The sequence below is a fragment of the Pseudonaja textilis genome, chromosome 4 (assembly GCF_049901715.1).
Source record: "Pseudonaja textilis isolate UNSWEBS1 chromosome 4, rPseTex1.2, whole genome shotgun sequence".
NCBI classification, from domain to species: Eukaryota; Metazoa; Chordata; class Lepidosauria; order Squamata; family Elapidae; genus Pseudonaja; species Pseudonaja textilis.
The window spans coordinates 56,992,056-57,009,627 of NC_141993.1; the positions used below are offsets into that span (position 1 = coordinate 56,992,056).

A 17,572-nucleotide genomic window follows, 5' to 3' on the forward strand; every position below is an offset into this window, starting at 1 on the left:
TCCTTCACCAAGATGGCGGCAAGCTCTTCCTATTCGGCTTAGGAGTGTTGCGAGTCCATGCGAGGTAGGTTTGTATACTTTTTCACATTCTGAACACAACAAAAGGAAGAAATTAGCAAGAGACTGAAGGAAAAATTGTTGTGTGGACACCGGTTTTATGAAAGATTGTCGTAAGGTCGAATTAGTGAATAGGCCTTCAAGTGCGGTAACTCTTCGGTAGTCCTCAATTGTAACTCTATGGTGTCTTTAATTTCAATTGGTTTCTGAAGGACACGTGATGTCTCTCGCGGTATTCTCATCCTGCACAGTGGAAAGATTTTAGGCAAATATATTATTAGAGATATTTCTTGAAAAAATGCGAATCCTACCAATTTTGTCTTTGTATGTAATTTACCCAAAAGCGTGGACTTGACGAAGAATGTTGGCCTCGCCTTTCGCAGCCGTGTAGAAACGAGTCGATCTTATAAAGAAGAAACGCCCCGATACCTTTACAGTCGACATTAAAGGAGGCATTGTAGCTTTTTTCACTGCAGCATATCACCTAACGAATTACAGTTTTGGAAATACTAATTGGCCAGCTGTTATGGACGCGTAATTTTTCTCTAATTGATGTATCGTTGGAGACTTCTAAAGGAGAGAATTTAGCACTTGTTTGTACTAATTTTTAAATACGTGTACATCTATATGGTGTTAAAAATATAATCTTAATTGTGTGCTGTTGAAATTAATGACAAAATTTTGAGTTCTATACTAAATTGTACTCCCCCTAGAATGAGCAATTCATTATTCTTCCTGATATATATGGTACATTTATTGGTACATTTATTGAATATTCAATATAGGCAGTCCTTAACTTATCACAATTGGGACCAGAATTCCCTTGCTAATCAAGGTAGTTAATTGAGTCATGCCCAATTTTATATGGTGTTTGAAACCATTATTTACTATTCAAATTAGTACTTTTAATTATTTTGATAAAGTTTCAAACTTAAAGTGCTGCCAGCCTCTAAAATGGCCTAAACAGCAGTTTGATATATGAAGCAATTATTTGGAATTTTCTAGTTCTAAAGCATATGATCGAGTTTAATATGGCGATTGATGTATTAAGTTAGAAACCAGGAGTTTATGAGTTCTGGTCCCACCTTGGGCACAAAGCCATCTGGGTGATCTTCCAGAAAATGATTCTTAGCCCTAGGAAGGAGACAATAGCAAGTCACTTCTGAAAAAAAGTTGCCAAGAAAACTGCAGGGATTTGTCCAAGCAATTACCAGAAGTCAGCACTGAATTGAAGGCACAAAAAATTCTAAATCCATGTATACTAAAAACAATTATATTGAATGATACCTTGGGATAATAGTAATTTTTTTTTTGAGAAGGCTATAGTTCTGCTTTGCTGTCTTACTGTGGCAGAGACTGTGATCTTGAGAAAAAGCGAAGCAAGCTGGGACGGTGTGTCAAGAGTACATATGGCCAGCAGGGTCACCCCGGGTAATGAAGGTAATCTCAGCTGTCCAGCTAAAGCAAGCAAGATTCTATATTGGGCAGGAGTGATACAGGAAAATGCTGGAAGTGTATATTCACTTTAGTGGTATTGGCAAAGGCATCACTACATATTGCATAGAAGAAATCACTGGTAAACCTCTTCTGTACTTTATAAACACACACATGAATAGACAATATAAAATTATTGACAATCTAGAACTGTAGGATGGGCCCTTAAGGTTTGATGGCATTGAATATGCTACTAGGAGGAACTAACAAGCTTTTAATTCTGGTATGTCAATGGTAATTACGATACAGCTAGACTAAAGCTTCAAGAGATATCATTGCAGGAAAATAAAATTCAAGGCTGCAAAAGCAGAACTGGGAATGTGGAATCTAAGAAGCTGAATGTGAGAATGGTCAGCACAGTGAAAGATGAAGCATCTATACTTTGACATTTCCAGGAATGGGCTGGAAATGGATACTTTTGGTCAGAAGATCATGATGTTTATCATTTAAGACCCATGCAAGAAAAAACAAGGAACAATATTGATAAAGTTCATGCTGCAGGGAAGATGTGCTGCTTGTGGGTGGAAACTGGAATGCCAGTGTTAGAAATATTGAGGCAAAAATGTAGTTAGACTATTTGACTTAGGAAACTAAAATGAACGAGGAGAATTACTAAAAGCTCAGTTATACCTGCAAAGACATGGCTATGAAAGGAAACTGAATGTTGAAACAAATGACAGAAATTGCAGATGAGAAGAAAAATCAAAGCCAAGAATGACAAAGATCTTAGAACAGAAAATATCAGTAAACTGTTAAGAGAGACAAAGACGAAATACTACAACACATTTAAAAACACTAAGGATAGAAGCAGCTAAATGAGATCTCAATACTCAGAAGAGGATTCCAACTTTCAGTTCGAAAATGCAAAGCAAAAAGAATCTATACAGGTTCTAACCCAAGTATACCAGCAAATCTGGAAAACAAGAATTACCAACACATTGGGAGAGGTTAGTATAAATACCATATCAAAAAAAGGGAAAATAAGGAGACAGAGCGTTAATATACAGCATTCTTAATTTGACATGTTAGCACAATTATGCATAGAGTTATCCAATGCAGATTAAAGCTCTTCATTGAAAGAGAAATGCTGGATATTCAGGCTGGCTTTAGAAAAGGCTGAGGAACATGAGACATCATTGTTGATGCTTGCTAGATGATTGAGAAAGCAAGCAACAAAAAGAAGCCAATGTGTACTTCATTGATTAGAAAAAGGTGTTCAAAATGCTTAGGAAAGTGGGAACCCAAGAGCATCTCATCATCCTACAAAATCTATGCAGAGGTCAAGAAGCCACAGTCCAAATGGTGAATGATCAAATAGAGTAGCTCTAGCTCAAGAAAAAATAAATAACTCTGAATGTAGGCCACTTAAACATATTACTTTCCTTAAGACCCATGTGAAGACCTAGCTCTGGATAAGGCTCTAAGACTGAGAAAGATGGAAGGAAACAGAAGATAACCAGCAACAAGGTGGATAGACTCAGTTAAGCAGTGATGAATACACTACTGGAAGAGCTGAGGAAAGATCATCATGGAGAATATCTAAATTATATGATTCATAGGTGGCAACAACTTGATGACATCTAATCAGATCAATTAAATTTTGGTTTTTAAAATTATTTTTCTTTTGGAGGCTTTTTATTTAATTCCAACATTGTCTTTCTTTTCTTCTTAGCTCATTCACTCTTAATATATTTGTTTTGTGATTCAATCCTTATTGTCTCTGAATTATAAATACCTCAGAATACTTCATTTGTTCTATATATTTTTCTATCCATTCAATATTCATTTATCACCCATTTTTATTGTTAAAAAGAAAGAAAAAGTAAAGCCATGCCTCTATCATGATTGTCGAAGGAATCACACAGTTGCTTTCTAATTGTGCCTAATTCTTTTTACTTAATAGTATTTCATAGGGATATAAAAATATAGACTTCTTGTCTACCAGCAATTGCATTACTTAACATTTGTCTATATATCCCCCCCACCCCTTTCAGTAAACATTTTTCTCTGGTTTTTTTTTTTTGGCTATTATATCATTTGCACTTGTTCATTTTTTCTATAACATATACCTATTTCATTCTTTCATTTGTTAATTTTCAGATATATACTCGTGATTGTAGCATTCAGGTTCTCATCCAACAGCTGGATGTCATTTGCATGCAAAAACTTCAGTATCCCTAACTGATTCACCTCTAACTTCAGGATAAAAATTCTGTTTACATTTATTCATAATCCACTAAACAGTCAAAGGGGCATCACACATCCCAGTTTAAAGAGAAATAATTTATTATACAGTCCATTAATTATGCACATACTTCTCCATTATATACAGTATTGCCGTAATCAGATTCAAACTAATTTTCTACTCCATGTCACATGAAACATTTCCTAATTCAAGCCTATTTACTTTATTACATGTCTTAACAAAGTGATGCAAACTTTCCCCACATTCATACTTTTCTAAATTGGTGAAAAACCAAAATTCTGGGTTGCACACCTTGTGCAAAATATAAAGCCATAATGCACCTTTTTACAGTAATTATATATTGTGATTGCTATCTCTCATACTAATACAGGTAATCCTTGACTTATGAACAGAATTGAGCCTAAAATTTATGTTACTGTATTTTAAATTGTTTTATATATCGTGGTCCCACATTGTAGACAATGATAAGAAATATCTGTTAAATATATTTTTCTGTTCTGCCCAAACCAGGAATGTGTTTTATACTTTAGAACAAAATTGGAGGGTAAATCTTCACTGAAACCGGTGCAATCATTATTCCTTTACATCCTTTACCTAAAAAGTGCAGAGTTAACAGTGAATGAATGGTTGCATTCCAGTAATCATGTAGCTGGTTCTTGTCTTATTACATATAATATTTGGGTTGACATCAACAGGATTGTTAAAATGACTTCGAACAATCACAGTGCATTATATGCTTTGCTTGTTATATATTTTCAGTGTCTATAATATATCAAAGTATCAGTAATTGGATTCTCTAGTAAGGGAGCTAGTTAACAAAAATTATACCAGTCTGCAAGGAGAAACTTATATCTCATCTGCTGTGATATATTGTTGATGTATTGTCTATCAATACATGAATTAGCATTTTTTCTGAGAAGCAGGTAAGAAGTCTTTGAACTATATTGTCAAGAGTTCTTGGAGTTGTTTTGTTTGTAATATGGTGTGATTACAGTTTGTGCTATCAAGTCACTGCTGATTCTTAGCAGCCACATAGATTGCAACCTATTTTTATATTTTTTCCTTTTTAAAAAGTATGTATTTTTAAGTTTTAATTATTTTATTTCTTTGCATATTATAAAATATATGCTTTTCTCTTACTAAAGCAACAAATTAAATTAAAAACTGGATCCATTGAATTAGCAGAACTGACACTGCTGACCTGTGTTGATTAATTGTATTTCTGATTTGGATTAAATAGAGAATAAGCTATTATTTAAAGATTGCTTAGTAAAAATAGAATAATTTGAACATGAAAAGTAGTGCATACAGAGCAAGAGTAAAGAAGGTAAAACTTCTTGCTTTTCCTACAGTGTATACATTCCATTGTATCCTACCAGTTATATATCTAATAATGAATAGAAAAAGTACAAGTAATAGTTATTCCAGTGAAAAGTTATTTTACTGAAAAAGTATTTACATAAACAGGCATTTTTATTTTAGGAACAGAAACTATAGGTATTAAGGCATGAAGTTGGTGACCCGTTCAGTTTCACATCTCTTTAGTCATATACTTTGAATATAAAAGAATATTAAGTCTCTTTCATACCAGCAGAGAAGTGTTTCACCCAATGTAATTATAATGGTTTTGATCTGTAACTTGCCAATGTTTAAATAATATAGGTTAATGAATTGTATGATTTTCCTTGTAGAATATTTTACATGTTTATATTGAAAACTTTGCAAGCAATTACACTACTCCTTTTGAACTCTTGCCCGAATTTATGTTTTATGTAATGGAAAACATGTTTAGGCCCAAGGCTGCTCCTTTAAGTTTTTCCTTCAGCCTATATAATATACTCTGATTTGGGGCACCAAAATCACAGATTTCATGATAATACTCTGTTTGGGATTAAAGATTCTGATATAATATGAACCAAACATGCTTATACCTAGTGAATGCATTAGGAAGTTAGGAAAGAACATTTTATTATGTTCTTGGTGACATATTATGAAACTTGAAGCAGTCCAGATGCAGACTATCACGATTCACATATATTAAGCCATGGTTTGCTTAACATGTCATTGCATAAACTACAATACCTAATTTACATAATATACAAGCCATAGTTTATAAATGACAATATGGATGCATAAACCATAAGCTAGCCATAAATAAACTATGATTTAGTATTAATGAAGATTTAGGTGAGTACCAGCAAACATTCAAAAATAAGTTCAAGAATGATTGTATAGTGCAGAGAACTGAAGATGCTAATATGATTCTTAGCATTCTGGTTATTGAAACCAGAATGAAGGCAGCTGTGTGAAGTGAATCTCACCATTTCAAGCTCTGAATTATAGGTATGGAAATCTTCAGTTTGTAGAATGTGGTTGTCAAAAACAATTCCCACTGCGAACTTGTTGACAGCTGTCGTGGATCATTTTTAAATGATCGCTGATTGAACTATATTCCCTGCAACATGCCATTATTATTGTGTTTGGCTCTTTATTGTTTTGGAGGGGTGGAGGATTAAAATCTATTCCATCGTTCCAGCAATGTAGTTTACAACTGCCATTTAACCACACCATTGCTACTTTTAATGGTTTTCTTTACTCTTGCTTACAACCAACTATGAAACATAGCTTCAGTATGTTTTGCAGAGTGGTTAAATGTGTTAACAAGTTATTCCCAAGTGGCTATCAGGGATTTTGTCTATTAAAAATATCTTGGAATTCCAGAAAAAATATTGAATGTGAAAAACCTTAAGGGCCAATAATGAACAGTGTGTGCAGAGCAGGTAGAGGGGACATATCCTCCAAGAATATTAATCTAAAAGTATCTCCAAGTCCTATGAAACTATTATGTAATCTATTCACACAATACATTAAGTTAAAATATAATGGATTAGTAGTTTGTGTATTCTGTACAGTGTATTCTGTCAATCCATACAAATTAAGTCAGTAAATTTTAATCCGGTTAACCATGAATATGCGAATCCAGCCGGCGAATTTAAGAATAAAGCTTGCAGTTCGTGTTTGCTAGTAAGTCGGTCTTGCGAATCTCATGTAACTTATTCCAATGTTTTACTTCTGATTTAACCTAAATCAAGTAATTTGTTAACAAAAGTAGGCTCGCCCTAGATCAGATTGGCTTCTCCATACATTACAACTTGGACCGATGTGCTTGCTCGTGCTCTTCTGGGCAGCTGGGAAAGCAGACCAGCAGACGAGAGTTGAATAGTGGTGTAGAGCGTTACGAAGCAGTGCTTCCACTCTCACCGAAGCTTTGCGGTTGCTCTCGGCTGGGCCGGGCCTTTCCAGGAAAGGAAAGGGAAGGGGCTCGGCTTTTCTGACGTGTGAGTTCGGGATTGGCAATTTCTGTCTCATATAGCAGACGAGAAGGTGCCTCACCGCTTTCTCGGGAGCGCTTCGGGGCTTCTCAAGCAGAGCGAGCTTAGCAGGCACGGGCCGGAGTGAGTGCCACGTAGGGGGGCAATCGGGTGGGCCAACGAGAAGGGGATAAAATCGCTGGGGGAGGGAAACAACCCGGGGGTCGATCGCTTCGGCAGCGGAAAATACAGAGCCTTGCTCGATGCCTTAGAAAGAGGAATGGGGTCGGGCGGGATTGCCGACGTGGAGGTAGAGAGGAGGTGCTGGCACCGGGTGCCCTTCTGTGTCCTCCAGTATAGCTGCGCCTCGGTCTCTCTCTTATTTCCTTAGTAGTCAGAAACTAATCCGAGCCGGGCGCACTCTTCGCGTCTGGCCGCTCTCTTGAAGAGGAGAAGGGGGGCGGGGAAACGGATCGGACTACGTGTCATAGGCGCGCACGAGCCGGATCTTCTCCCCCTCCCGACTCAGCCGCAAAACTTTTGCACTAACTTTGCTGCCTAGATTCTTCCTGGATCTACGAGGAGACGTGGAGGAAAAAGTAAGCCTACCTGGCTTCAGCTTATACTGTTAGGAGAAAGGGAGGGGGAACGCGATTTGGGACATGGTTGCACTCTGTGTTTCTCCTCCGATTTACTTTGGACTGGGCCCCTGGCAGCTTTCCTAATCTGGAAGACTTAAGTAGCCATCATGCCAGTTAGTCCCGTGGCTCTTTCCACAGTTAGTTCCAGAGCATAGAGCAGACTTGGAAGCATCCATTAGGGGATACTCTTCAGGCTTCCCCCTCCCCTTGGAGATGTGGCAAAGAGAACGTGGCAAATAGAGACAGTAAAGGATTGATTTCTGGCGTGGTGGTAGACTAGAAAGTGGTGGTTGACCTCCATGATAGTGTCTAGAAATCGTGAGGGAGTTGTTTGCTGTCTTCACCATTGTGATATTCATAAGGTCAGTGTTGCATGCAAGTAGGCAGAAGTGATTGCTTGCATAAGGAACTGCCATTTCCTTCACTAACTTGATCACCTGCATTCTCCCTCCAGCCAGAATAGTAGGAATTGAGCCCCATGGAATCTACATGTCCTTTCTTCTGCATTGCCAGAAGTAGAGAATGACGGTTGCATGGGGAAGGTAGTTTTTCTTGTAAGATGAAGGTATTTGGTTTGCTATGTTCTTTGGACCTAGTTGTATTTGCCAGCAAATTTACAGCCCATATGACACTGCTATCTGATGAATATGATCACTATTCAGCTTCTAAATAACTTTGAAGTTTTAAGATGGGTGGACATGCATTTGCCTCCTGCTTTTGTGACAGTCACCTCCCTCCAATGTTAAGAAATAAGGTAGGAGTTGTTTGGCAGCTTGGTGCACAAGGTAATTGGCAATGCATTACCCTTCTCAGGCTCTCCACTTCCAAAGCTAGAAACACAGAAGGCGGTATAAGAATTGGACACAATATCCAGCATCTTTAGTTGACTAGTTTAATTTGGTATCTAGGTCAGTTGAAAAAGAACAAATACCATATTAGTTCCAATCCTCACCAATGTGTGATCCAGAAGCTAAAGGCAAAACAGCAGGCAGGAGTATGTAGTTCCTGAATCTTGCTCTCTCTTTAGGTACTGCTAGGAGAGGATTGGCTCTACAGAAGCAAATCTTTTTGCAATATGCAAAAGCATTGAGGGCAGGAAGGTAGAATTTGTGTACTCCAATTATTCTGAATTCCCAGCAGTTCTCCTCATAGGCCACACTAGCTGGGATTACTAAAATTTGCAGAGTCCTATAGTTTTTCTGTGCATGTAGTATTTTGGTAATGTATTAGTTAATTTCTTTTGTGCTGACTATAGAGGTGGAAATGTTCAAGTCTGATCTCCTTGTTCTGAGAAGTCCAGTTCTTTCAAATTCTCTGCTGTCTTTTTATAAAAGAAGGTGAATAGGTGGGTGTAATATAACTCAAGCTGATGTGTAAGTCTCTGGGCAGCATTATGCTTCATTTTCTAAACTGAGAGGGCAGTTAAGTAATTGGAGATAGTAGCATTTCTGTGCAACCATACCCAAGTTTGCATGATAGGACATATAAGCGACTGTTCATTACTTTTGGTGTTGGTGGCTCTCCTGAAGCTTTAAGATGAGGATACTGAAAGCTTGGATAGTTTTGATTCTATTTCCTTTAATTTGAGCTTCTATATCTGTTGGCAAATTTCAGATCTCACATACACAGGCCTGACCTTAACAGATTCATTTTTTTATGGACTATTGCCTTTAAGTTTATATGGGCAGTTTTATAGGGATCACTGTAAATTACTGTAGAAATGCCATTTAAAAAAAAATCATTTAAAACACACATACTCAGAGTTTATGAAATTTCATTTTTGTAATATTCATTGAAATAAGCCTTCTTGACAGTCTCCAGTCATTTCACGAAAAACCCTGTGCCTTCCTGGCAAACATATAGTTCCATACGTGGGTTATTGCAAAGTTTAATTATATATTTTGACTTTTTTTTCAGCAAATATTTAAGAATTGCCGTGCTATTCTGTTGATGTTCTTGGACTGGGTGTTGTCTCACAAGGGTGTATATATTTTTGTGTGTAGCAATAAAATGTCAGAGTAGTATGTTAACGAATTGAACATTTTCAGTTCATTCATTCACTGAGTTTTCAATGTTTTTTGTGGCTGGCCACAGATTTGGAAGTAAATTGATGTCATATCTGAAAGCATATTTATGATTTTGCTGATCTGGCAACTCTCCATTTCTTTAATGTCAGTTCAGATTTGATCTTTGCATGGAAAGCTATGGGTTGTTTTTTTTTTTTTACAATTTTCCCCCATTTTAAAGTGTTGGAATTTGTGTTAAGATTTCAGATATCACCAGATACAGACCAATGACAGATGTTTAGCAATTGAGAATTTATGCTTTAGCCGTTTACTGTTTGGATTATTGCAAATGTACTTTATATGGGACCGCGCTTGAAGACTATCTGGAGGTTGCAACTTGTCCGGAATGCAGCAGCGTTCAATTTTGGGTGACCCAGTTCACCTGAGTAATACCATTGTTCTGTGAGATATGTTCCTTCCAGTTTCTTTCCAGGTGCAATTCAAGGTGCTGCTTATCAGCTTTGAAGCTTTATATGCCAAAGGGCCAGGTTACTTCTCAAACTGCCTTTCTGTCATGTGCCTGTTGGAATCTGATTCCGAGGGAGAGGTGGAACAACTTTCAGGGAGTGGAAGTATGGCTCTGGTGGTTGTGGAAGAAACTGGGGAAGGGCACAGTCTGGCTTGGCATTCAGAGGAAGACCAGGCCCACCCCCTCTTCATCCTAGGGCATGCAGGGAGGAACGAGTAAGGGAACAATGTAGGTTACGGTTACGGGGGAGAAAAAGGCCCTAATTCCCTTCATTAGCTGCAGCTGGGAAAACAGGATAGAGTGTTTGAGCACAGCTCCTTGCTGGAAGCAAAGCATGAATTATTTTGGTTTGTCAAATCTTATCTGAGTTCTGGCATCCTCCCAACTGTGTGTTTCATTATCTTTTGAAGTCTTCAATTCCTTATCTTTTGAAGTCTTCAATTCCTTATCCTGCCCTGTCTCGTTAATTGCTGCAGTGTGGTTTGTATTGGTTTTTGTTTATAATTTATATGTATTTTGGGTTCGGATGGAATTCTTCCCTTTAAAAACTGTTCTTGGGAGAGTTTTTTCTCCAGCCAATGATAACTGGACATTGGGGCCAAGTTGGAGGTATTACAGAGACTTTACCTATTTTTGTGATTTTGTTGCTTTTGTGCCACGTCCTGGGTCATCACACTTTCCCTGAATGGATCAGCCCATCCTAATAGGTTAAATAAAGTAGATGTGGTCCCCTCCCTTAAATGTTGTCATATGATGGGACCTCGGAAGTGTGCTTTCTCTGTGAATGCCCCAACCCTTTGGAACAGCCTCCCACCTGAGATCAGGGACTTCTACCATTTTAACCTTCTGAAGGCTGTGAAGATTTGGTTCTTCCTCCTTTTCAAGCATGGCTAAGATGGGTTGAGCTATGAGAATGTTTTGTCTGCACTTAAGGAGAAGAATACTTTTGTTTTTAACTGATTTATGGATTGCTGTGAGCCATCTAAAATCATTGCATGAGCTAGGACAGCCATATAAGTTTTATAAATCTGTTGGGTGAACTAGTAAAAATTTGTGATAGGAGATTTTTTTCCTTTTTATGTAATTTCAGCAATGTTTAAGGCTTGATATAGGTCAGGTTCTATATAATCCTGATTAGTTTAGTGGGCTGTAGATGCAGATTACTAACGAAATAACTGCTCTTTAGAATACCAGCATTATTGTTTCTGGCTAAAAGAGCTGTTTGTTTCCTACTGACCTATAGAATTGTTTAGTAAGAAATGTAGAAAAGCATGACTTCAGTTATCTTGAAGTCTTACTTGATGATGCCTAGAACATAGTCTTCAATTTGATAACTATTGCTGATCTGACAGTCTAGCATAAAAGTCACCTGTGACATTAAACTGCAAACTCTTATATTTTACTAATTTCTTTTGTAATGCTAGTGTGATAAATAGTGCTGTTTTTTTGGTTGTATTAAGTAATATCTCCACAGGTATTATAGCATTGCTATACTTCCTAGATGCAGATTTAATATTACAAATTTTGTCAGTTACAAAACTTTACCACTGTGATACATGATTTAGAAAATTGTTGGTACAGGTAATGCTGAGGTGGCATTTATGAAAATTACACCTGGTTCTTTGCTGATACTTATATTGTGAAAGACACTCTGAAGTGATAGGAATGTATGTCTATCTTCTTCCAAACATATTTGAATGTGTATTAATTTATAATTTTTTGTGGGAGGTAAGATGAGTTAAAATGTTTAAAGATTCTGGATTGAGAAAAACAGGATTTTTAATATTTCAAATCAGAATTATTACTCGCTATCCTTTCTTATTTGACTTCATTAAATATCAATGTTTCTGACCTACTAAAAGCTTCCATAAGCAAAAAATCTTCTCTTGCAGATGTGATTGAAATGGATGGTCTTGAATCATTTGCAAAGATTTGTGGGAAGCCATTTGTAATTTGAATTTTGTCTTTCTGTTGTGTCCTTCCTGGAGTTTGAATATTCATTCAATTATATTAAATGTTACAATTTTTCATACATAAATGTATGAGATATGTATGTATATGTATATGAAAATGAAATCAGTTTTATCATTTCCTAACAGTTATGAAATGATAATATTCCAAAGAAAGTTTGTCTCTTATTTTTCTGATAGGCTTATGTCCAAATATTATGGAAAATAGAATATGTCTGCACATATTTAAATCTTTTTCTAGTTCTCCACCTTTCACCATAATTATTTCATAATTCTAAAGATATGCTTGAGCGTATATTTGGCTATGCCCAAAATCCCAGGACTATAAACTTGAGCGGGAAGTTGAGGAAAAAATTGAAGATCATGATTGTGTCAAATTACTTCAGCATGTCTTTGTAGTCTCAGGGTCAAACACAACTTGAGAGATATTTTACATATTTTCTAAACCTAACTAGAATGGGAAGAATGTTAGTTTCTGTCAAAGAAAATACACTGCTCAGAAAAAGAAAGGGAGCACTTAGACAACAGTGTAACTCCAAGTCAATCACACTTCTGTGAAATCAAACTGTCCACTTAGGTAGCAACACTGATTGACAATCAATTTCACATGCTGTTGTGCAAATGGAATAGACAACAGGTGGAAAGCATAGGCAGTTAGCAAGACATCCCCAATAAAGGAGTGGTTCTGCAGGCGGTGACCACAGACCACTTCTCAGTTCCTATGCTTTCTGGCTGATGGTTTGGTCACTTTTGAATGCTGGCGGTGCTTTCACTCTAGTGGTAGCATGAGACGGAGTCTACAAGCCACACAAGTGGCTCAGGTATTGCAGCTTATCCAGGACAGCACATCAATGCGAGCTGTGGCAAGAAGATTTGCTGTGTCTGTCAGCGTAGTGTTCAGCGCATGGAGGCGCTACCAGGAGTCAGGCCGGTACATCAGGAGACATGGAGGAGGCCATAGGAGGGCAACAACCCAGCATCAGGACAACTACCTCTGCCTTTGTGCAAGGAGGGACAGGAGGAGCACTGCCAGAGCCCTGCAAAATGACGTCCAGCGGGCCACAAATGTGCATGTGGCTGCTCAAATGGTCAGAAACAGACTCCATGAGGGTGGTATGAGGGCCCGACATCCACAGGTGGGGATTGTGCTTACAGCCCAACACCGTGCAGAACGTTTGGCATTTGCCAGAGAACACCAAGATTGGCAAATTCGCCACTGGTTCCCTGTGCTCTTCACAGATGAAAGCAGGTTCACACTGAGCACATGTGACAAGACGTGACAGGGTCTGGAGACGCCGTGGAGAATGTTCTGCTGCCTGCAACATCCTCCAGCATGACCGGTTTGGCAGTGGGTCAGTAATGGTATGGGTTGGCATTTCTTTAGGGGGCCGCACAGCCCTCCATGTGCTCGCCAGAGGTAGCCTGACTGCCATTAGGTACCGAGATGAGATCCTTGGACCCCTTGTTAGACCATATGCTGGTGCGGTTGGCCCTGGGTTCTTCCTAATGCACGACAATGCTAGACCTCATGTGGCTGGAATGTGTCAGCAGATCCTGCAAGATGAAGGCATTGATGCTATGGACTGGCCCGCCTGTTCCCCAGACCTGAATCCAATTGAGCACATCTGGGACATCATGTCTCGCTCCATCCACCAACGCCAGGTTGCACCACAGACTGTCCAGGAGTTGGGCGATGATTTAGTCCAGGTGTGGGAAGAGATCCCTCAGGAGACCATCCGTCACCTCATCAGGAGCATGCCCAGGCATTGTAGGGAGGTCATACAGACACGTGGAGGTCACACGCACTACTGAGCCTCATTTGGACTTGTTTTAAGGACATTACATCAAAGTTGGATCAGCCTATAGTGTTTTTTTCCACTTTAATTTTGAGTGTAACTCCAAATCCAGACCTCCATGGGTTGCTAAATTTGATTTCCATTGATAATTTTTGTGTGATTTTGTTGTCAGCACATTCAACTATTGATAAACAAAGTATTTCATAAGAATATTTCATTCATTCAGATCTAGGATGTCTTATTTTTGTGTTCCCTTTATTTTTTTGAGCAGTGTAGTTTCTATAGGGAAATTGGAAGGAGGGATTTTGCATTTACTTGCACACAATGTACTTTGAATCTTTCCCATAATGTCTTTCAACCTTCTAGAGTGGCCATTGAGGGCATAGGGGCTGTGGGAAAGAGAAAGAACTTAAATGGAAGTTGGGATTTTATCCATTTTTCAAGTTGATATTAGAAATATGTAATCCTATACCTAGTTAATGGAAATTGGACACCATAAACCAGGGGTCGCCAATCTTTTGGACCTCAAGAACCATCAACTCATAATTTTAAATCTCGGGGACCACTAATATGAATTTTGACTGACGGTGGCTTGCTGATGTTGGTGGGAGAGAGGGAGGGAGGGGGAGAGAGAGAGAGAGGTTAGATCAGGTCTCTCTCTCTCTCTCTCTCTCTCCTCCCTCCCTCTCTCCCACCAACAGAGAGATCTGATCTAACCTCTCTCTCCCTCCCCTCTCTTTCATACACACACAAACACACAGAGGCAGGGATGGGATTCAAATTTCTTAACTGGTTCTTGGGCATGGCCTAATTTGTGGGTGTGGCTTGGTGGTCATGTGGCTGGCTGCACATGGCTTTTATGTAAATATATATATTTATATATATGTGTATTATTTTGCTAGCACATTATCTGAGGGAATTAAAGATTTTTTGGAAAAGGGGAAAGAATATAAAGTTGGTTTATTTGACCAAGGTTAAAATAGGTAGGTTGCTATCCCTAGTAATATTTGATTGATTTCTGAATAGGACTGGGATGATATTTTAAAGATTCTTTGTATGTATGAGAAATTAGATGAGGGATAGAGAGTTCAGTTGTTAAACTTTAAGTTTATCTGATTAATAAATGTACAAGAAAAGATTTAAAGTAGGTTTATTAGACACAGCTTGTAATAGTTCTGTTGCTTTTTCTGATAACCCTTAATGGATTTTTGCTAATTAAGATAGAGTGATGCTTTAAAGATCTGTTTACATACAATGTATGGGATGAAGAGATGGTTTGTTGTATTATAAGAAGTGATAGGTTTATTTTTTAGTATTTTAGTGTTTATTTGATTTGTCAATTGCTTACAAGATACAAGTATAAGAATAAATATAGTTTTGAATACACGAGATAGATACTTATAAGAAAAATAAAAAACAGGACAGGGATGATAGGCACAATTGGTGCACTTATGCACACCCCCTACAGGCCTCTTAGGAAGGGGGTGAGGTCAATAGTAGACAGTCTAAGTTTAAAGTTTTGGGGGTTTGGGGAAGAAACCACAGAGTCAGGTAGAGTATTCCAAACATTGACCACTCTGTTGCTGAAGTCGTATTTTCTGCAGTCAAGTTTGGTGCGGTTAACCTTGAGTTTGTATCTATTGTGTGCTCTTGTATTGTTAGGATTGAAGCTGAAGTGTTCATTTGCAGGTAGGACATTGCAGTGTATGATTTTATATACTATGTTTAGATCAGACAGGAGGCGGCGTAGTTCTAGGTTTTCTAAGTCTAGAGTTTCAAGTCTGGTGGCATAAGATATTCTACAATGAGTAGAGGAGTGGAGAACTCTTCTTGTGAAATATTTCTGGACTTTTTCAATTGTGTTAATATCAAATACATGATATGGATTCCAGACTGATGAGCTGTATTAAAGTGTAGGTCTAGCAAATGTTTTGTATGCTCTAGTTAGTAGTGTGATATTACCAGAGAAGAAGTTTTTTTGGTTTGTTGTATTATCAGACATGGTGATAGGTTTATTCATGTAATTTTATCCAACCTTTATTATTTGTATAAATAACTCAAGACAGTGAACATACATAGTATTCCTTTCTACTCCAGTTTTCTCTACAAAAACACTTGCTGGGGACAAAGAATTAAGCTATTTTTCTTTTTCTTTTTTCTTCTTTTCTGTATTTTTTAATTTTTCTCTTTTATACTTTGTATTATTTTTATCTGTACAAATTTTAATACCTTTTTAATGAAAATACTGGAATTAGCAGAGGTGGAAGTTGATGCTTTAGAATAGGGGGGAGTCCCCAATCTCCAGGCCATAGCCCAGGGCTGGGGTGCAGCCTGTTGGGAATTGGGCTGTGCAAGCAGCTAGTGGGTGTGTGAGGCTGCTTCTTCCTCGAGCTGCTCGGATCATCCAGAGAGTGGGGAGGTGCTCCAGTCTGTGTCTGTGTAGGCTGGGCTTAATCATTAGGGAACGCTCCGCCCTCTGTCACATAGTCCCTTGTAGCCTCCCAGTTTATGCCCAGCCTTTGCAGAGTTAGGCTGTGTGTTTTGATTGTGCTTCCCACTCTTTGGCTGATTCAAGCAGGATAATATTTCAGTTCAGGTTTGATTTAAGCTTATTATTCCCTTAGCCTCTGCGCATCTGGGGGTGTCTTGAGACTTAGGGGTGTGCGTTTTTCGCCCCCAGGGGGCTGGGCGGACAGCTTAGCAGCACTTAGTGCTAACACCCCCCCACCCCACTCTCTGCCGTTTTTTTTTTTTTTTTCCTGCCTTGCTGTCCTGGTGCCTTTCTAAGGTCTGGAGCCTTTTTTATTCTGGTTTTCCCCCCACTAACGCCAATTTCAGCGTCCTCGCCCTCGTGGCTTGCAGGATGCACCCACCCTGAGCCGCCCGCTTTGCCTTTCACTTTCGATTTCAAGGCGGCCGCCATTTTGGGTGCTGCCTCGTGGCCGGGCGACATTTTGCAGGCCTCCTATTGCTGCGACGTTCTGCTGGCCCTAGGCTTAGGCTCCCAGGCCTAGTAGGGCTGATCTCTCTATCTCCCTCTCCCAGAGGGGAAAAAGAAAGCTGTTTTTTACCCTTTACTCTGTTAATGGTTGGTGTAAGTGTTGGCCTCCGCAGCAGATCTCAGGGTGGGGAATTAGAAAAGCAGCCACTCACTCCCTGAGGGGGGGCAAGCTGCCTGAGGCCTTGTATTGCTGGCGTTGATTTGGCTGATTGGCTTCTCTTCCTTTTACCAACTGCCAGGTTGTTATTCAGTCTAATACAGAATAATCCAATCTCATTCAATTGGCATTTTTTCTCTCTCAGATTTGCTTAGAGAGACCTAGCTTCCATCACTGTTGCTGCAGTGTGTTTTCCTGGATCCTTATCCTGGTGGGATATAATTGTACATTAAAAGTCTATATCTGTGGCAGTTTAAAAAAAAAAAAAACTTTTTTGGTCATATTTTCAGATTATTCATTGCAAATTCCAAAAGGGGGTGCGGGGCAGTTTCTGGATACCCGGCCTTACCCAGGTCGTATCCTAGGCGTGCCAACCGCCTGTACACACACACATATATATATAT

The 17,572-nt window shown here is 38.7% G+C and overlaps 1 protein-coding gene across 3 annotated transcripts in view; it reads left to right on the top strand.

The window, feature by feature from the left end:
- The first annotated feature begins 1 nt into the window (after window position 1).
- The window catches only part of HDLBP (high density lipoprotein binding protein), a 65,437-nt gene continuing 47,866 nt past the window's right edge, over window positions 2-17,572 (top strand). The window contains exon 1 of one of the 3 annotated variants that reach the window (XM_026701461.2): window positions 2-64. The gene's annotated coding sequence lies outside the window, so the exon portion shown is untranslated. Of the gene's footprint in view, window positions 65-7,151; window positions 7,668-17,572 lie in introns of those variants that run through there. The other 2 variants (XM_026701462.2, XM_026701460.2) reach the window with 2 other exon arrangements.